At 42.2% G+C, this 22,511-nt stretch overlaps 1 protein-coding gene across 6 annotated transcripts in view; it reads right to left on the bottom strand.

Moving 5' to 3' along the window:
• PLD5 (phospholipase D family member 5) overlaps positions 1–22,511 on the bottom strand; it is a 436,159-nt gene that overhangs the window by 88,825 nt on the left and 324,823 nt on the right. The gene's annotated exons all lie outside the window — the stretch shown is intronic.

Here is a 22,511-nt window from a genome sequence, read left to right as displayed (position 1 = left end):
CCCTGAAGAGAATATTTGAATTGTTATATCCAGTTGTTCATCTATTTGTTTTATATAATTGCATGAGCAATCACTTGCAGGTAAGCCACTCATGCAGAGCAATGTGGGAGGTGATAGAGTGGCATGAGTGGGACAATTACCTTCTCTCCTGGAGACTTTTATGGTGCAGATTTCTTGTGCCCCCAGTCAGAACATTACAAACCCTAGGGAAGCATCAGGACAGACCCTTAGCAAAATGTCCCGTTATTTTCAGCAACGCAGTGAAATAATGGGGGCAAGGGGAGCAGAGGGAGCATTCTGTTCCAGGGCAATCAAAGGAGGCCTTGTCTGCAGGGAATTTAAAAATAAATTCCAAAAGCTCTGTTGGTTTATCTGGTACCAGCAATTCTAAACAATGTCAGTGATTAAAGACTCTTTTGATAGGCAGAGGACTCGATTTCTTCCCACCCCTATTCTCTCAGTCCGTCACTGTCAGCCACTGCTGTGCTGCTGTGAAGATATTCAATGCTGTGTTACCCTTGTCTTCTTTGGATTTATCTGAGCCTGTGCTGCCCTGGGCTGTGGTTTCTAACCAGAAATCATTGTAAGTAGTATAGGTAGAATTGAGTGTGTATAGGACAGGCACGGTGGCTCATGTCTGTAATCTCAGCACTTTGGGAGGCCGAGGTGGGCAGATCACTTGAGGTCAAAAGTTTGAGACCATCCTGGCCAGCAAGATGAAACCCCATCTCTACTAAAAGTACAAAAATTAGCCAGGCATGGTGGTGCATGGCAGTGGTCCCACCTACTCGGGAGGCTGAGGTAAGAGAATTGCTTGAAGCCAGGAGGCGGAGGTTGCAGTGAACTGATATTTTGCCACTGCACTCCAGCCTGGGCGACAGAGCGAGACTGTCTCAAAACAAAACCAGAATTGAGTGTGTGTGTGTGTGTGTGTGTGTGTGTGTGTGTGTGTGTGTAGGGAGGACAGTTGATGGTTAACCTGTGAGCTACTTTCAATGTTTCAAATATCATCAAACTTTCAGTGCACACTCACTAAAATCTCAAGTGCTTTTGCTTTTAGTTTAAATTATTTAAACATAGCAGGGTAATGCTTATGCAGGGTGGTGAGTGGTACACACAGGCGTTGGGATCAGGCTGACCGAGGTGGGGTCCTGGCTCTGTCACTGACCAGATGTAAGCCCTGGAAAACTAGGGCACTCATTGTGAGATGTGGATATTCCTGTATTTCAGCCTACCTTACAAAGAGCTAGAAGAGGGCTAGAGGAAATATGTGTAAAATATCCAATATAGGGCTGAAGACACAGGAAATGCTCAATACATTGTAGCTTTTATTACATACTGACCAGAAGTTGTTATTGAAACTTATTTTAATAGTTGTATATATATGCATATACATATCAATAAATGTTTAATAATAGAATATCCTAGTAGGTTTCCATTTCCCTCCCTGTGGTATCAATGAAGAGAGGTGTGTTGAGTAATGATAGTGCCAAACTATATTAGTTCCTTAAAAAATTGAATTAGAAAAAAAGATCAAAATATAAGGTCCATAGGGAAGATAACAGTATTTTTGCTAGAGAAAGATGTTCTAAAATAGTGGTTCTCAAACTTGAATGTCCATAGGAATCACCTGGATGGCTTGTTAGAACTAAATTTCTGGCTCCAGAATTTCTATTTAATAGGTCTGTGTTGGAACTCAAGGATTTGCCCGGTGGGGATGGGCATGGTGGCTCATGCCTGTAATCCCAGCACTTTGGGAGACCAAGGCAGGAGGATTGCTTGAGCTCAGGAGTTTGAGATCAGCCTGGGCAACATAGGGAGACCCTGTCTCTACAAATAATTTTGAAAAATTAACCAGGTGTTATGGTACATATCTATATTCCCAGCTACTTGGGAAGCTGAGGCAGGAGGATCACCTGAGCCCAGGAGGTCAAGGCTGCAGTGAGCTGAGATCATGCCACTGCACTCCAGCCTGGGTGACAGAGGAAGACTAGGTCTCAACAAACAAACAAAAAAACACAAAAACACAAAAAACCCCACAAATTTCCCAGGTGGTAAAGCAGCTGCTGTCCCTGGTCTAAGGATCATGCTGAGAACCACTGTGCTAGAAGTCAGTGCTTCTAGACTTTAACATGCACACAAATCACCCGGGGTGATTTGAACTTATTAAAATTTATCCCCTCATTTAATAGGTCGGAGGTAGGGCATGAGATTTCTGCATTTCTAACAAGCTCTCAAATGATGCCAATACTGCTGGTCTGCAGATCACACTTGGAGTAGCAAGGCGATAGGGCTGCTGTGTCTGACACAGTAGTGAAAAGCCACAAGTAGCTATTGAACACTTAAAATGTGGCTAGACCCAATGGACAAATGTTTATATGTGCAAAATACACACTGTATTTAGGAGACTTAGTATCAATAATGTAAAATATATTGATAATTTTTAATATTGATGTGTTGGGTTAAATATTTTTTGGCTTTAAATTTAACATGCAGAAGATTTAGCATAACGTACATGGTCTCGTTATATTTCTATTGGATAGCACTGCTGTAGAGAACATTAAACATCCTCTGCCTCCTGAGCCCAACACTATTCTTGAAGCAGCTCCAATGAAGGGCTTTAAAGTACCACTGACTGCTTGTAAAAATGTCTCTTCAATGGTTTTTTTTTGTTTTTTTTTTTTTTTTTTTTTTTTTTGTGAGACAGAGTCTCACTCTGTTACCAGGCTGGAGTGCAGTGGCAAGATCTCGGCTCACTGCAACCACCTCCGCCTCCCAGGTTCAGGCGATTTCTGGGACTCCAGGCGCGTACCACCACGCCTAGCTAATTTTTGTATTTTTAGTAGAGATGGGGTTTCACCATGTTGGCCAGGCTGGTCTCAATCTCTTGACCTCATGATCCGTCTGCCTTGACCTCCCAAAGTGCTGGGAAAATACTTCTTTCATTAAATCAAAAATCTTCAATGGTCCTCCACTGTAGAAAAGATAAACCTCAAACTTTTAAATTTAGCATCCCAGGCCACCCACAGTCTATACAATCTTCTTTGCCAATGTACATATAGTTGCTTCCCTAAAGACAGAGCTCAAAAGTATTTGCTGTTTGATTAATGATGATTCTGATCCATATTTTAAAGGGAGAACTCAATTGGCCTTGCCTGACATCTGCCCCTCCTCTCATGCAGTTGTTCCCCGTAGATCTGGAAGCCCTGCAGTTCTGGGAGCTAGTGAATCCTCTCCCAGTGGCAAATAACTCACAACTGCTGTGTCATTTAGGTTAAACTCAACAAGTGAAACTTTCTCATACTTGGCCATGGGTATCCCTAAGACACCAAAGAAATTTTTTTTTAGTTTCTCCAGAGGCATTCTCGAAATTGGTGTGAGTTTTAAGTGTTTTTGAAAAATTGTTGCCTTTTAAAACTATTCTGAGATTATTTATATCTACCTCTATCTCTGTCTCTATCCGTATCATCTCCAGGGCTTATTCCCTACCTTTCCTTGCACCCCTTGATTACATGTCATCTTCACTTTGTGATGGTCTTTGCTCCCAAATTCTCAAATATGATCAAGGGCAAATAGAAAGCCAGCTGTAGCACTGGCAGGGCACAGTGGCTCACGCTTGTAATTCCAGTACTTTGGGAGGCCGAGGCAGGTGGATCACTTGAGATCACAAGTTCAAGATCAGCCTGGCCAACGTGGCGAAACCCCATCTCTACTAAAAATACAAAAACTAGCTGGGCATGGTGGCGCACGCCTGAAATCCCAGCTACTTGGGAGGCTGAGGCACAGGAATCACTTGAACCCAGGAGGCGGAGGTTGCAGTGAGGAAAGATCGCGCCACTGCACTCCAGCCTGGGCAACAGAGCGAGACTCTGTCTCAAAAAAATAAAATGAATAAATAAATAAAAATAAAGCCAATCAATCATAGTACCATCCACCATGGTGGAGGTTTGAGTTCATGTTACTGTAACTTAGGTAAGAAACAACAGCAAAAGGAAAGTGGAATATTTATATAACTTCCACTAACTCCATCCCTAACTCAAGTATTCATTTCAAAACATAATTTGTAATCTCCCCTTAACAAAGCTCTTACTCAAAATTATGAGCCTAGTAACATGTTATGTGTGTGTTTGGTTTATCTTAATCTTGCTTTATTATAAGTATGATTTCTCCCACAGGCTTCTGAGGATGAGTTCAGACCCACCAGTTCTACAACAAATATATATCTTTTAAAATTTTAATAAGTATTGCTGGTGATAAATGGTAGTATGCTTTGCTTTACTATAGTTTGAGTATCTTATTAAGACATCATTCCTTGTTAAATATTTGTAATGTTATCAAACGACTGTCAAATATTATCAAGTGGGCTGTCTCTCAACTGGCCTTGTATAATCAAATCATCCCAGCCCCACATGGCTACCATAATGTATAATGCTTTATTTGTCAAATGCAATGAGAATCCACCACTGGTCATGGTGCTTCCAAAAAGAGGAAATAGAGAGTAAGGGGAAAAGCAATTATCAGTACATCAGACTAGTTGGACTAGCTGAACTCGAAGGCAGAGGTTCTCAAATTTTCTTGGATCACAGCACCCTTCGTGCCTCAATTATTGTTTCATGGCATCCCTAAGTCAAAACAAACACCTAGGCTGGGTGCAGTGGCTCACGCCTGTAATCCCAGCACTTGGGGAGGCCGAGGCGGGCAGATCACGAGGTCCCGAGATCGAGACCATCCTGGCTAACACGATGAAACCCCGTCTCTACTAAAAATACAAAAACTTAGCTGGGCGTGGTGGCGGGCGCCTGTAGTCCCAGCTACTCAGGAGGCTGAGGCACAAGAATGGCGTGAACCCGGGAGGCGGAGCTTGCAGTGAGCCGAGGTGGCGCCACTGCACTCCAGCCTGGGCGACAGAGACTCCATCTCTAAATAAATAAATAAAAATAAATAAATAAATAAAAGAAACACCTAAGAGTTTCATTTTTTATGTAGTTAGGTCCAGATGACTTCATGTTTGTTTATATCCTAACAACTTTGTAGCTGTTTGAAAAAAGTTGTACGCATAAAATATATTTTTCATTCCCAAATACCCACAATTACTCACTAATGGGATGTGTGGACCTGTTGAGCACTGCAGGGCTTTTCAAACTTTGGAATCAGATTGGAAATTGCTTCGTTTCTTGTTCTACAAAGAGTTTTGCCTAACCCCTGCTTTCTGTTACAGCAAACACCAAAATCCTAGTTTCGCCATGAACACTGAAATTATGAACTACTTCAAAATAATAGCTCCTGTGGTGACTAGAGCAACAAATTTTACTAGATTTGCCTTGAAAATTTGAAATATCCACAGCACCTACATGAATTTGCTGCGGTGCCCCAGGCTCTATCTCACTGCACAGTTTGGAAACCACAGCTCTCAGTTGTCTTTTTTTAAAATTATTTTTATTTATTTTTTGAGATGGAATCTTGCTCTGTCAACCAAGCTGGAGTGCAGTGGCGCGATCTCAGCTCACTGAGATCTCCACCTCCTGGGTTCAAGCAATTCTTGTGCCTCAACCTTCCGAGTAGCTGGGGTTATAGGAGCCCACCACAATGCCTGGCTAATTTTTGTATTTTTAATAGAGACTGGGTTTCGCCCTGTTGGCCAGGCTGGTCTCGAACTCCTGTCCTCAAGTGATCCACCCGCCTCAGCCTCCCAAAGTGCTGGGATTACAGTGTGCGCTACCGTGCCCAGCCTCAGTTGTCTTCTGACTCCGAGAAGTTAAGATTCAACTGATTTTTAAACTTGAAGCTTGAAATTCCTTACTCTCCGCTTTTGGGACCCACTGCACTATCAGAGAAAAGCAAGAGTATCAGAAATACAGGGGACTGTGGATGGAAGGGCAGTAAGCATTTGAAGTACTTTGCTGTTTTTCCTGTAGGGGAGGACAAATGGATTCCTGAGGTGCAGGGCAATCAATCAACAGATGAGATCCAAGAGTCAGAACCCTGGAATGGACCACCAGAACTTTCCCATGGAGCCCGGGACCTCTTCCCCCAATTCCTGCTGTTTCTCCTCCTCCCTGTAGCAGGCTTCTTAAAGCAGGTAGTTTGACCTGTTCAGCATCACGTTGCATAAAACAATGCTGGAAGACTTGAGCAATGGTGACTTACCAAGACAGCTGGCTGCCTATGTTTATGGCATTTGGAATCCACTGGGAACACATACATTTGTCACAGTGTGTTCCCAAAATAAATGAGGCTGTCTCCTAAAGGGCCCCGTATAATCAACGCAGCCCAGCCCCACATGGCTACTCCAATGAATAATGCTTTGTTTGCCAAATGCAATGGGAACCTACCACAGGCCAGGGTGCTTCCAACAACAACAACAACAAAAAAATAGAGAAACTAAAGACAGTAAGGGAGAAAGAGGCTGGGTATAAGCACTTATCAATACCTCAGACTGGAAACTCCTAGAATGGAATTATTAGAATGGAATTATTAGATGCATGTATTATTTGGGAGCATTATGACCAGGAATATTAATAAAACTGTGAATAGTATGTATTCTTTTCATAATTTTGATTTGGGGAAGAGGGCAAAAAAATAACTGTAGCTAGTGTTTTTAGACATCCATAAACAAAATTCTGTATTACTTTCAGATAAGAGCAATGACAACACAGCACCACAAGCCTTGCCTGCGGTAGAGAGATATTGTACAAGGGAAACTGTTTGTTAGAGAATCATACTCATAATTCCCTTAAGAGTCTCTTAATCCCCCTAATTAGACCTTTAATGGGTCTCCCGTTTCATTTTCTAACATCTTACACTGGCTACATCATTGAAATAGAATGAAAAGAATAAACCTCTCTGCTATTTTTTTTTAAGGTTGGCATTTTAAATTTGACATGAGAGTCTTTTACTATATTTTTTTTCTTGGACAGGATGAAAAAGCCTCACAGCTTGTGGTGTTGACAGTATTCTAGAAGACCCTACACCCCTGTGGCTTCTTGATGACTATTGTGGAGCCAGCATCTGTCAGCACAAACTCAGAGTGATTACCCAGAAATAGGTGCTTGGCAACAATCCCAATTCATTACCCATGTCCTAGCCCAGAGTGTGGAGGAAAAGTGATACCATCAATTTCTTGGCAATTATCCCATGACGGATCATTCAAGTATTTTTAATAAAATATCAATTCAATTTTAATATATTGGTTGCTCATATACTATGGGCTATAGGCACTATTCTGAATTCTGTAAGGAATGAAGATAGATATATACATATATATACTTTTTTTTTCTTTTTTGAGGTGGAGTCTCACTCTGTCACCCAGGCTGGAGTGCAGTGGTACGATCTCAGCTCACTGCAACTTCCACCTCCTGGGTTCAAGCGATTCTCCTGCCTCAGCCTCCTGAGTAGCTGGGATTGCAAGTGTCTGCCAACTGCCCAGCTAATTTTTGTATTTTTAGTAGAGACGGGGTTTCACCATGTTGGTCAGGCTGGTCTTGAACTCCTGACCTCAAGTGATCCACCCACCTTAGCTTCCCCAAGTGCTAGGATTACAGGCATGAGCCACCATGCCTGGCCTGGCCTGTAAGGAATATTTCTTAAAAAAAGATTCTTTAAAAAAAGGTATAGTCACTGGCGTTTCCAAAAAATTTTGAGAAATGAGAAACTATGCAATTAAAGAGCAAAATAGAGGTAAATGAGAGATACTGTATTGCAAGAATTTTCAAGAGAAAAAAAAAACTAGTGATTGACAAGCTATTAGTCTCTTCTATATTTTCTCATTCAATTTAATGTAATCTTCACAAAAGCCCCATAAGATAGTATAGTATAATCAACATTTTGCAGATGAAGAAACTAGGTTTTCAAAGATTATGCAGCTTAGTCATGGACACAAAGGAATTTGAACTCATGGTTTTCTAACTCTAAAATCTATCCTATTTCCACACATACTTGAGGTAAATAAGCAAACAAACATCTCATCCACTTATTAAAATGAAGGCTTTAAGGAGGAGGTAACATTCATCGTGAGATAGGTAGCTTCTTAAATTTTCAATTTTTCACTGATATAAAAATAATACATGCATATTATCCTAGCATCAAAGGAGATTAAAATCAAATCTGAAATTAATCTTACAGGCATATCCACTATGGCAAACTCTGTCCATTGGTTGATCCAGCATCTGGCCACAACCCCTTCTCTCTAGCCAGAGACGGTCAGGTGGCAGCCAGTGAGATGTAAGAGAAGTGCCTAGGGGACCCCCCATTCCTCAATAGAGTCAAAGTCTCAGCAGGACAAATTGCTGTGTCTTCTCCCTTTTGTATCATTATCCTTCTCACTGCCTGCTACCTGGAACACAGATGAGAGACCTATGGGTTTTCAGCCCTCTTTTGACCATGAGGCAACCAACATGAGGATAAAGGCAGAAAGACCCAGGGTCCTTGGTCGTTTCCTTGAGTCATCATAGCAGTCCTGAGCTGTTTACCCACTTCCTGTTGTGTAAAACTACAAAATTGATATAATTAAGCCATTGTTCATTTCTGTTGTGTGCACTTGTGCATATTCATAACTGATATATGCACTATGAATATGCATATATTAATATACAAATATATAAAAATCTATATGCAGATAGAATTTTGCAACTTGCATTTTTCATTAAATATGTCTGGAAGGCATATTTAATGCCTGCATCATGTTTCATTAAGTGCATGTAGAATAATTTTACCATTCTATTGTTAGATTCATAGGCTATTCCCTTTTCTTTCCTTTTTAGCCATTATAAATAAATCTCCAGACGTACGCCGCTGTTTAAATCTCTGAGCATGGAATGGGTAGAAATGTCACCAGGCAGTATGAGAGGGGAAAGCATTCCATGTAAAGAGAGGAGTATGTGCAAAGACATAAGAGGTGAAATATGAATCTTGCCCAGAAAATAGGTAGAAATGTTATTTTGCTGGTATATGGGGACATAAAAGTTACAGTTAGAAATACAGATAGGAGTGAAACTGAAGAGAGCTTTGAATGTCACGCTGAAGAGTCACTAGAGGTTTCTCAGTGCTAGAGGGGTATGAGAAATTGAGGAACCTGAATGTGTGTGTGGAGTTCGTGATTAACAAGGAGGGACTAGAAGCAGACAGACATCATTAGGGGTGAATCAGTCCCAGAGTAGAGCACTGGGGGCACTCCCTAGGACACATATAAGTGGAAAGAGGACTAGAATTATGGGATGCAAAGTGAAGACTAAATATTCATCAGTTAGAAATCAACTGGATCACAGAGTGAGAAGAGGGAGGGAGGGAGAGAGAAGTTAAAGAGTTTTGAGATGAAGTGGCTGAAGAACAGAGTCAACTAACATCAATAGTAAATTAGGGAAGAAGCTATGAGGATAGGAGAAAGGGAGAAATTGCAGCCATGTTATTTTTAAGACAGAGATAAGGCTTCCCCATGGAGTGTGCAGAAGGTAGAAATTTGTGTTTGCAAATCAAATATCGAGTTGGGAAAGAACTTGGGCACAGAGATACTTAAGACATCACTGGCACAGAGATAAGGTTTGAAGTGGAGGCATTGGTGTGATGGTCCATGGAAAATTGAAAGGAAAGAGAAGACTGTGAAACAGAACCTAGAAAGCAGCTGCAGTTAGGAGGACTCCTGTACACTTGGGCCACAGCTGGGTGGTCTCAGAGGATGACGAGTGATGGAAACCTGTAGAATGCAATCGCTTAAAGGCAACTATGGTTCACCGTGTAAATAGTATTTAGCTATTTTGAGAACTTGTTTGGAGTTTCTAGTAGGGGAGTGCAGCTACTCATACACCCTTGAATGAAGAACAGTCCTTCTCTGTTGCAGAAGGTTGTCCTCTTCAATCGAGTGTACATTAGCTATCTTGATATGGTGTTGTAGAAGTACTTCGTAATTCACACAGATTGAAGGTGTCAATTTCAATTATGAAGAGTTGCAAACTAACTACTCTTTTGCAACTCTCAAGCACATAGACACACAGAAACTGGTTGTAGAGTATTTCCAAATAGACATCTTGGCTAGGGACCTAGAATTATATGCTTTAAAGAAACAAACAAACAAAAAGAGATACTGGTTAGATGGTCATATGAAAAGAGAAGTGTTCTTTCAAATCAAAAGCATTAATTTGCAACAATAAAAAGAGAAGGGAGCATCACTGGTTTGACATAGTCTGTGGTAAGCAGGCAGCAAAGGACAGAGCACGTGGCTTTAGAATTTCAGGGCTCTGGGCCAGGTGTGGTGGCTCATGCCTGTAATCCCAGCACTTTGGGAGGCCAAGTCAGGTGAATCACAAGGTCAGGAGTTTGAGACCAGCCTGGCCAACATGGTGAAACCTCGTCTCTACTAAAAATACAAAAAATTAGCTGGGTGTAGTGGCGGGCACCTGTAATCCCAGTTATTGGGGAGGCTGAGGCAGGAGAATTGCTTGAACCCAGGAGGCGGAAGTTGCAGTGAGCTGAGATCATGCCACTGCACTCCAGCCTGGGTGACAGAGTGAGACTCCACCTCAAAAAAAAAAAAAGGATTTTAGAGCTCTGTTCGTACTGGGCTGGGGTGTTCATCTGTCAGTCAGCAAGTATTTATTGAGAATCTTCCATGCGTCACTGTTCTAGATACATAGGGCTATATTATTGAACAAGAAAGAGAAAATCACTATCTCCAAGGAATTTAATTCTGGAAGAGAAAGACAAGCGATAAACAACTGCATCAGCTAACTTCAGGCACAGACACACGCTGAGAGGATAAAATTAGGTAATATGGCAGAGTGACTGGGTGGACAAGCTGGGGAGGTCAGTGCAGGCTGCTCTGAGGGGGCGGCACTGAGCACAGGCTAAATGATGGAACATATGGGAGAAGAACTATGCCAGCAGGAGGAATGGCCAATGCCAGGCCCCAAGAAGGGGGGCAAACTTCGCATGTTCAAGGACCAGAAAGAAGGTCAGTGCCTCAGGAACACTGTGAATGAGGGGGAACGTGGAGGAGGCTGAGGTCAAAGAGACAGCTCGGGAGCAGAGGTGCAGGAATGGAGTATATTGTGAAGATTTAACTCAAACTCAAATGTCACCCCTCCGCAGAGTTCTCCTTGGTCTCCCCAGGCAGCCTCGGCATCTCCTCCTTTACTTAGTGAAGGACCTTCACTAAGGTCCTTCACTCTTTCGGACCTTCACTAAGGTCCTTCACTCTTTCGGACCTTATCTGTATTTTCCTGATAGGACTCTTTTTTTTTTTTTTGAGATGGAGTCTCGCTCTGTCACCCAGGTTGGAGTGCAGTGGCACGATCTCTGCTCACTGCAAGCTTCGCCTCCTGGGTTCATGCCACTCTCCTATCTCAGCCTCCCAAGTAGCTGGGACTACAGGCGCCCGCCACCACACCCGGCTAATTTTTTTGTACTTTTAGTAGAGACGGGTTTTCACCATGTTAGCCAGGATGATCTCGATCTCCTGACCTTTTGATCTGCCCGCCTCGGCCTCCCAAAGTGCTGGGATTACAGGCTTGAGCTACCGTGCCTGGCCCATTGCAGGACTCTTTATGGACGAGGTGCTCTTCAATGATGTGACCATGAGGTATTCTTCGTGCTAGCACAAAGCAGAGTCTTCCACATCACAAACACTCATTCAACATATGGGCCCTCAATGGAAACTTCCAGTTATTTATTTAAAAAATTAAGGCCAGTGCAGTGGCTCACAGCTGTAATATCAGCACTTCCAGTTATTTATTTAAAAAATTAAGGCCAGTGCAGTGGCTCACAGCTGTAATATCAGCACTTTGAGGGGCCGAGGTAGGGGGATCGCTTGAGCCCAGGAGTTGGAGATCAGGCTGGGCAACATGGCAAAACCCTGTCTCTTAAAAAAATTAAAAAAAACAACAAACAGAAAAAAACCCATACAAGATGGCTATTTATGTCTATTGTTGCAGAATCCAGAGGAAGCTTTAGTCCAAGGAAGTCAAACATCAATTGTGTTAGTAGCTTAGAAACAAGACAATCATGCACTGTTGGATTTTCAGAGGTTAATCAGAGGTAGCTCTGAGAAATGCTTTGGATCTGGTTTCACTTGTAATTTGCAATATGCCAGAGGAGATGAAAAGGGGACAAGTGACATAACCAATGGGGAAATACAGGGACAACACGTTAGTATAGAATGTACCAGCAATAATGAAATTAACACCCAAATGCAAGAGGAGGCTCCTTCTGAAAGGCTTTAATCAGTCATGGATCTCTGGAAAATCCCCAAGCCCAAATAAACTATGGAGTTTTTTTTTTTTTCTTTGAGGATCTGTAAACATTCAATATACCTGCTTTTTCCAGTTAGGAGTAGAAAAATAAAATATAGTTTTAAAACTACATTGTGTTATTTAGAAACTATAGTTTTGAGAAAGTTAAGAGAGTTTATTTAAAAGAAGGTATTTAAAAGAAGAGGGCCAGGCATGGCGGCTCATGCCTGTAATCCCAGCATTTTAGAGGGCCACGGCAGGTGGATCACTCGAGGTCAGGAGTTTGAGACTTGCCTGGCCAACATGGTGAAACCCCATCTCTACTATAAACACAAAAGTTAGCCAGGCGTGGCGGTGCATGCCTGTAATCCCATCTACTCAGAAGGTTGAGGCAGGAAAATCGCTTGAGCCCAGGAGGGGGAAGTTGCAGTAAGCCAAGACTGCACCACTGCACTCCAGCCTGGGCGATGGAGCAAGAAGCTGTCTCAAGAAAAAAGAAAGAAAAACGAAGGAAAGAGGAAAAACTCTGCAGAAAAAGGAACAAACCCAGATATGAGTAGAAGGAAAAGAAGTGAGAAAAAGTGGAAGGCAGATTAGGACAGATAGAATGCTAGACGTAAGAATGTAACCAAAATCAACAGACAGGAGAAAATGCAGACAGGACTTCAAGAAAGAAGAGGGAGAGAGTAATTGAGAGGGAAACAGAGGTACAGAGAGAATGAGGAGGGAAGGAGGGGGTACAGACTGGGACAAAATAGGAGGAGGGTGGTTGTGGGGTCTTGGGTGATAGAGCCAGTGGTGAAAGAAGAAAGAGTGAGAGAGAAAAGAAAGACTCACTCTCTCCAGCACCTTCCCAGAAACAACTGACTGGCTTGAGTACTGCCAAGCAGGCAGACAGCAGATACGTAACCAGTATGGCTGTGCTAGGGTCAGGCAGCTGTCTACCTCCCTGAATAAGTCTCAGCTTTATAAGCTAACACAGGTCTCACCTCTGAGCTACAAGCCTGTATATTTAACTGCCTAGTTGACGTTGCCTCTTAAATTTCTTGTAGGTATCCTTCTAATTAAAATATCTGACCATGTCCCCATCAGCCACTTTCCTCATTTAGGACACCACCAACCATCCTACACAGCTGCCCACGTTTCTGTTTCTCCAGCCCAAGCATGCAGTTTCAGTAGGTCCTTCAGATGCTGCCTCAAAGGTAGGTTGCAAACCCCTCCTCTTTTCTCACATCCGCTTGTCACCATGCTGGCGAGAGTCTCCTTTCTGGTCACACCTCATTCCCCTTCTTGTCCCCTTCTGCATATAGAGGCCTGTGCTTAGATATTTCTTAATTCTAATTTAAACCCTTCATTGCACTTCCAATGAAAGCTCCAAGAAGGATGGCTTCAGGGAGAAAAATAAAATAAATCCCTGCTGTGTCTCATCACAGCATGTTTGGGAAAAAAACCATTTTCCTCCAAAACACTTTTCCTCAAAAAAGTAGGAAAAGGTTCCTAAGAAACTAGGCAAATGAGAAAGGATGGTAGTTTTAACTCTAGACCACGTAACATGGACAGAACAGTTAGCGGAAGAGAAAACTTGATTAGGTGGGTTTCCTGAAGTACTGAAGATGTTGAAGTTCTTGAGCAGGACGAAGGGGGTGGGATGCAGACCACACAATTGCAAGGAGGTAAAATAATTTAGAAGAGGGAATGCTTGGGGTCTCTTCCCGCCTCTTCGGCCTACTGTATTGGTCTTAGTAACATCGGTCTTTTCTGGGGTAAGCCATGCTGGAAAAGCTCTCTGGGCCTTCTGCAAGCCACTTATTCTTCCTGGAATTCTCTCTCTGCCCCCGCCCCAATACCCCTGTTCTCTCATAACTGAGCCTTTTCATCTTTTGGGTCTCAGTACCACATCCTCAGAGAGATCTCCAACCACTGCAGTTGAAATTGATCCCTGCCTCCTTTATCACAACACCCTGTTTATTCTATTCTATTTAGTCCATCTATCACTGGACTTCTTTTATTTTCTTATTTTTCTTGTAGCCTGACTCTCCCTTAATACTGTAAGTTCACTCAAGGCAGGAGCTATATTTTATCATTGGTCTAGTTTGATCTCCAATGTCTGGCATGATATAGATAAAATGAGTAAGTCACTGAAGATAACGTAGAGAAAATAAAAATTTTTCACTGCTTCTCTTTTCTGGAAATTCTCATAAAATATCACATTGTTTAGGGAGAGACTGAGAATTCACGGAGGATTTTCTTTGGCTGGGTTCTTGGAGTGGTGAGAGAAAAGGTGTAGATTTAGGGTGGCTTCAGAGAGTGCAACAAAGTCCCGTGGAGGAGGGTGGCCATGCACAGAGCAACCTCTCCACGGAGGGGTTCCCCTTGCCAAGGGCACACAGCCGGGGGCTGCTACTTCACAGTTTGACTACTTTTGGCATTGAGACAAAAGGAGGCATTTGTCTTGTTGTTCACTCCTTGTAGACCATGTTTGATCATCAGAACAATAGGTCATTATTCTCAGGGCCATTCATTAGGGTATCATCTGTGTGAGGAATATCAGGTTCATTCTCCATAGACTGGAGCAGTTGCCTTGGTTTAGCCACATCTTAGCACATGTCCTTGGGCTGGCCATTCAGTGTTCCTGGATCTCAGCCCCAAATCTGTGACCCCAGGAGTCATAACGGCCCCTGTTTCCTTCAAGGGCTATGGGAGGATCAGATAAATTAATGCAAAATTAAATGTTTTATAAACTAAGTAGAGACAATTGACAGGGATGATTACCCTTCCAAAGTCTTCATTGTCAGAATACATGCTGTAAAACTATTTCACCTACATTTTACCTTCCAAGGGGCTAACAAGCTGTGAAGCTACTTAGAAAAAAACAAAATACATCTCTCGAATATTTCACCAAAAATAGCTCCTCGACCCATCTGCAGGGAGTTCTGGCCTTGGGGATGTAAGGCCACTGTCCCCATGGGCAATCTAAGAATGGCAGGAATAGGGGGAAACACAAGCTCCCCTACCTGCCTGGTGTCACCAACCCAAGGGGTTGCCCTGGGAATGCCTCGTCCCAGACATCAGGCTTCTCACATTTCTGTTTTCTGATGTGATGGGCATCAGATACTCACAAGTTTTTTGGTATCTATTGCCATTATTTTGCTAGGGCCTATAAGTATGTGTGTTCTAGGGAATACTTCTACACTGCTGGTGGGAATGTAAACTAGTACAACCACTATGGAAAACAGTGTGGAGATTCCTTAAAGAACTAAAAGTAGAACTACCATTTGATCTAGCAATCCCACTACTGAGTATCTACCCAGAAGAAAAGAAGTCATTGTATGAAAAAGATACTTGCACATGCATGTTTATAGCAGCACCATTCACAATTGCAAAATCGTGGAACCAACCCAAATGCCCATCAGTCAATGAAAGGATAAAGAAACTGTGAGATATCTGTCTGTCTATCTATCTATCATCTATCTATCTATCTATCTATCTATCTATCTATCTATCTGTGATAGAATACTACTCAGCCATAAAAAGGAATGAATTAACGCCATTCACAGCAACCTGGATGGGACGGGAGATTATTCTAAGTGAAGTAACTCAGGAATGGAAAACCAAACATCAGGTGTTCTCACTCATAAGTGGGAGCCAAACTATGAGGATGCAAAGGCATAAGAATGACACAATAGAATTTGGGGACTCAGGAGGAAAGGGTGGGAAGGGGGTGAGGGACAAAAGACTACAAGTTGGGTTCAGTGTATACTTCTCAGGAGATGGGTGTACCAAAATCTCAGAAATCACCACTAAAGAATTTACTCGTGTAACCAAATACCACCTGTTCCCCAAAAACCTATGGAAATTAAAAAATAAAAATAAAAAACAGAGATAACAAGGGAAAGAAGTATCTGTGTTCTAGAGCTTGGATCAACAATGGAAGGGTTGGAGGCAGATTTGGGATCAACGTTGAGAAAGACTTTTCTAATAAAAAGAGAAACTCAGCAATAAACTGCTTAGGCAGAAGTGAGCCACCTGTCACCTAAATGTCCTGCAGGGTCTGGCCGTGGTGCAGGACACCGTCCTGGAGAGTTCCGCATCTGGAGCGCTTTTCTGTCCTTTACTACCTCTGAGAATTCTATGTGGGGTTTCTGGTCTCAGAGGGTAAAGAGAGCAGAGCTCCCCAAAATGCATTTCTTTCCCTCAGAAAATGTCCCAAGGCCTTACCTACCTGTTCTTTTGTTTCTTCTACTTTGATGCTTATATTTTAACTGATGAAACATTCTTCTCTTTAACAATCTCGCTTTTTTTCTTAGGGCTAGATGTAAATGCCAAGTGACACAGAGAGCCTGACAATACTGACTAAAAATAACTTGAAAATAAAAACACTTAAGGCTGCCTTAAACATGGCATTTTCCATCTGTTTTACATGCAGTGTCCGAGGCTGTCTGGCAGGCAATTTCAGAGTGAGAGAAGGATCAAAGGCCAGCTCCTCAGCCACCGCCATGGCTGTGTGTCTCTACATTTCAGGGAAGCTTGCATCTGGGGGCCTCTACCCCACAGGGGAGTAACAGGAATTCAGGAAAATCTGCCTTCATCTCTCTCTCCAGGAAAAATGCCTCTGAGATCACTGAATGTGAAATAAAGGAAAGAAGAGTCATCATCTTGTAAATCCTACCCTTTGTTCAAGGATTTAAGTTTAGAAATGGATAAATAAGGATTCAAAGGTAAGAGTTAACTCATGTAAACTCAAAGATGATTGAAATCCAAGTGACTGAGGCGAGGGGCTGAAGAGAAGAGGGGTCATGAACATTTGCCTTATGTAAGGGGGATGGACAGAAATAAATTAAATGAGAACCAGGCAGGCTTTGAGGTGGAGAATAAGATGCTATAGGTTGTGAAAATGGTCTGAACTATTTTTGTTGTTATTGGTTTGGTTTGGGGTGAGGACTGGCAAAAGGCAAAAATGTTACCTAGACAGATGCAAGTGAATTAAAGTGAATTTGACTTTCATATTTAAAAAACAACAGCTAGAAGGCAAATAAAACCTTTGAATTTTCATTAACAGAACTGAAAATGTAGTGTCTGTGTTTATACATGGTGAAAGTATTGCAGGAATTCCCATGGAATCTTGCCCTCACACACTGTTGGTACATTATAGTGGGTCGGGTCGGGAGTACTGCCCTATGGGGAAGGTGGAATCATCCCAACTCCATTTTACAACTGATACGCTGCAGGTGCAGGCTTGGATCAGCATTACTGTGGCACTTGTTATTTAGGGGCTGAAGATATCAGAAAGGCATTTGATGATGGGCCCTCTGTCTACATGATCAGGCCCTAAATATTTCTCATTGCAAGTATAGTTCTATCATGGTGTCTTACACACACACACAAAATGTATATACACATAAATAAATGCATACACATGTACACACACATGTACACACACATATATACTAAATGCTTATGCTATACACAATATATTGAATTACAATTAAGTGACTCTTCAAATATAGCTATATTTAAATATATGTGCACACTGTACACTTACAAAGAAATACATTTAAGCAATGTGATGTCTCTAGAGTAGAAATAGGAAGCCCTCCTTTGCCCTAACTCTGCTCCCTCTTCCAGAGGTGATCACTGTGAACAGTTTGGTTTGTATTTTTCCAGACTCTTTTCCACCCACATCTGTATACACGCACATCTGTGTGCTCCTACATATTTGGGGATTTTCTTTGTTTACAGAAATGGGACGATGTATACCCTTCCAAGTATTATTATTATTTTTTAGAGACAGGGACTCACTACTTTTCCCAGGCTGGACTCGAACTGCTGGGCTTAAGTGACACTCCCACCTCAGCCTCCTGAGTAAATGCCCCCTCTCAAGTAGGAGGCATGTGGGCTGATGCTCACCCCTTCACTCAGTCTTGGGCTTCTTTCAGAGGATATGGGACAACGAGGAACCCAGGCCGAGGCCAGGTAATGAGCCAGCCTGGGGCAGCTCAGCCAGCCCAGGAGGAACCCTGCCTTCCTCCCCTTCCTTACTGCCACTGGACTTAGTTCAAGAACTCATCCTCACCCTGACCTATTTCTGCAGGACTTCCTAAATGGTTCCCTTATTCCAGTCTCAGCCTTTTTCAATCCATTTCCTGACAGCTGTCTCTTTTCTGACTAAAACCTTTCAAAGGTTTTCCGTGAACTTGAAGGCTAAGTCCATGCTTCTCTGCATGATACCCAAGCCCCACAATATCTCTGTCTTCTCTCTCCACTCATAGTTGGCATTGTACGTTCCAGCCACACAGGTGACTGACTCTCAACCACAAACCACTTCACCTCTGTGCAAACGAAAACTTTTCTCCCCTTTCTCCAACCAGCAACCAGCTCCTCTCCATGAATCCTTCCAGCTTCAGCTCAGATATCACCTCCTGTAAGAAACCACCCATGACTTTCCCCTGATCTGAGTTAATTACATACTTTTTTTTTTTTTTTTTTTTTTGAGATGGAGTCTTTCTGTGTCCCCCAGGCTGGAGCGCAATGATGCAATCTCAGCTCACTGCAACCTCTGCCTCTCAGGTTCAAGCAATTCTCCTGCCTCAGCCTCCTGAGTAGCTGGGATTACAGATACCTGCCATTATGCCTGGCTAACTTTTGTATTTTTGCAGAGACGGAGTTTCGCCATGTTGGCCAGGCTGTTCTCGAACTCCTGACCTCATGTGATCTGCCCACCTCAGTCTCCCAAAATGCTGGGATTACAGGTAATTACACACTTATTAAATTGTATTATATATATATTTTTTTACCTGCTTATGTTCTTAGTATAATGTGAGCTCTTGAAGGAAAACACCCTCGGCCTCACTGTATCCCTACTGCTGTCAGTGGAGCCTGGTGCAGAGCAGAGACTAAACAAATCCTTGCTGAATGAATGAATGAATGAATGAATGAATTAACCAATGGAAATAATAGGGAAATGATACTTGTAGCAGGGAAATGACACTAGTTTGCAGCAGGCCAAGTGTGTTTTAGAGATGTTCCCTGCGGAAATCTCTTGGCATATAAAGATTATAAGTGTTTGACTTCTGAGAATAACATCAGGATCATTTTATAAGAAGGCAGAGTCTAGGTCTTTAAATTTGGAAGTAAAAATAAGCAATTTACATCAGTAGTGTGTGTTAAATGGCATGAAATGCTTTTGCAGCTTTCAAAGTCCTGAAACTCTTACAGAGCCAGAGACAACGTGACTTCTGCAGTAGAAGTAACTCCCTAGTGACCAGTCCTTCCAACTGAAATTGGTTTATTTGCTTGCTATAAAAATTGCTGATCAGAGTAAAAACTTCAGCTCTTTGGGTTTGTGTATTAAATTAGAACAAAACAAAAAATATTCTGCTTTCTAATTAGAGAGAGAGGGACTCTCCCCAGACCTGTGCTAACAAGATTGCCACTAGTCACAGGTCACTATTGAGTCCTTGAAATGTGGCCTGTCTAAACTGAGATGTGCTGTGTCGAGTTACCACTGGATTCTGAAAAGTCCTTAGCAAAAAAAAAAAAAAAAAAAAAAAGGTAAAATATCTCATTATTATTATTTTGAGATGGAGTTTCGCTTGTTGCCCAGGCTGGAGTGCAGTGGTGCTATTTCAGCTCACCGCAACCTCCACCTCCCGGGTTCAAGCGATTCTCTTGCCTCAGCCTCCCGAGTAGCTGGGATTACAGGCATGCGCCACCATGCCCAGCTAATTTTGTATTTTTAGTACAGATGGGGTTTCTCCATGTTGGTCAGGCTGGTCTCGGACTCCCGATCTCAGGTGATCCGCCTGCCTTGGCCTCCCAAAGTGCTGGGATTACAGGCATGAGCCACCGTGCCCGGCCTCATTATTGTTTTCTATTGATGATATGTTAAAATGGTATTCAGGATATACTAAATTACATAAAATATTGTGAAAATTAATTTTCCCTGTTTCTTTTTGCATTTTTATGTGGCAGTTGGAAAATTTTAGATTATATATGTGGCTCACATTCATGGCCTGGGCATATTTCTATTGGACAGCACTGCTTTATTTTTTTAAATGTTATTGTTTTTAAAATTTGTATATATTTATGGGGTTTTTGAGAGAGAGTCTCGCTCTGTCACCTAGGCTGGAGTGCAGTGGTGCAATCTTGGCTCACTGCAATCTCTGCCTCCCAGGTTCAAGCGATTCTTCTGCCTCAGCCTCTTGAGTAGCTGAGATTACGGGTGCCCGCCACCACGCCCAGCTAATTTTTGTATTTTTAGAAGAGATGGTGTTTTACCATGTTGGCCAGGCTGGTCTTGAACTCCTGGCCTTAAGTGATCTTCCTGCCTTGGCCTCCCAAAAGTTTGGGATTACAGGTGTGAGCCGTGGTGCCCAGCCAGTACAAGTACAATTTTGCTACACTGATTTATTGCACTGTGGTGAAATCACGGCCTTCAGTGTATCCACTGAAGGAACATGCAATGTACCCACCAAGCAACTACCCACCATCCACCTCCCACCCCTCCAAGTCCCCACTGTCCATCATTCCACACTCCGCCTCCATTTGTACACATTATTTTCCTCCCACTTATAAGTGAGAACATGCAGTGTTTGTCTATGTGTGTCTGAGCTGTTTCACTTAAGATAATGGCCTCTGGCTCCATCCATGTTGCTGCAAAAGACATGATTTCATTCTTTTTTTTCACAGATGAATAGTATTTCATCACGTATAAATACACTACCTTTTCTTTATCCAGTCCTTCACTGATGGACACTTAAGCAGATTCCATATCCTGGCTATTATGAATACTGCTTGAGTGCTGCCTTAGAGATGCAAATTGCCCAGAGCTAAGAGTTTACTGCTCTGCAGAGGAAACCTTTAGGCCGTTTTGATGAACCATTCTCTAAAATGTTTAAGCACATTTCTTTTGTCCTGAACTGGAAGCAGTGAGTAAATGGACTTTTCCTTTTTCCTAAAGGGAAAGCCATAGTCATGCTGAAGGCCGGGGGCCTCTGGAGCTGTGAGGCATGAGGGGCTGGCTTATACTTGTTGGTACAGGAATACCTGAATTCCAGAATTCCTGCGTGGATTTCAATGGTCAGTGTGTTTATTCCTGCCTTGTGGACAGCTCTCACTTGTCTGGGCATGTTTTTCTCTCTGACTTGTGACTTCTTATCAGCCATGAGCTTGGAAATTAATTCAACCTGTGGTGAGTCTAAGAATAAAAAGATTTTGAATAAGGCCCTAGGAGTCTGCTCCAATGAGTAAAAGGCAGTAGCTTTGAGACATCTTGGCTGTGCATACTTTTTGGTTCTTGGTTGAATTCCAGTTAAAGAAGGCTCTCAGCTATGGAAGCTCTAGATTTCTGGGGTACTGCTGTATATGTGGGATGTTACTATATATCTGTATCACTGATTCAGCCAATTATTAAGTAACAGAAATAGTGTGGCACAGGCAAAAAAAAATGTGTTGCATAAACCCGAAGTTTGAGTACAAGTCCTAACTGTGGTGTTAACTGATGGAATAATTCCAGGACATTCTTCAATTAGCCTCTTGGAGACAGTCTCCTGATCTGTGAAATGAGGCTTCTGAAGCCTGTCCTGCATCTCACACAGGGCTGCAGTGAAGATTAAATGAATCAGGCTTCATGGAAAATTTCTAAAAAATACGAAGCTCTTACTAAAATTTATGAGTTTATTAACATGTTATGCGTGTGTTTGGTTATCTTAATCTTGCTTTATTATGAAATATGATTTCTCCCACAGGCTTCTGAGGACGAATTCAGAGCCGCCAGTTCTAGAACAAATATATCTAACACCTCAGGCAATTCAGAAGTGGACGAGTATTTTCAGGCAGTTCTTACAGTCCACATGTGGTACATTTAACTTTGACTAAACAACATAGAAATAATTTAGCAGTTGGTGGGTGAGAGTTAAGAAGGCCATGTTAAAACGGGGCAAGCAATGGGGCTAAATTTCCATATACAGTTTGCTGAGGGAATTAAAGCTCCAGAAGAGGTTTTTAAAGATATGACAGAACTGATGTTGGTGACTTCAACAATAAAGGACTGAAGTGACAGCTAATTACAATAATAGATGCTTGAGCTGCAACACTTGACGTACGCAGAACGATCTGTGGGCATAAGAGTAATATTCTTGCAAGTCATTGTAAGACATACATTCCAATTTTTTCCAATTAAAATATGAAAGCCAAGAAGTAACAAAAACAGGGCAATAAAATCACCTAAGTGAATCTTTGTTAATATAGTTGTTAAAATAAATGCATTTCCTAGGTCTGATGGAGATTCAAAGA

The sequence above is a fragment of the Pongo abelii genome, chromosome 1, assembly GCF_028885655.2.
Source record: "Pongo abelii isolate AG06213 chromosome 1, NHGRI_mPonAbe1-v2.0_pri, whole genome shotgun sequence".
In the NCBI taxonomy this organism is placed as follows: Eukaryota; Metazoa; Chordata; class Mammalia; order Primates; family Hominidae; genus Pongo; species Pongo abelii.
This window is presented reverse-complemented; position numbering and strand designations above follow the sequence as displayed.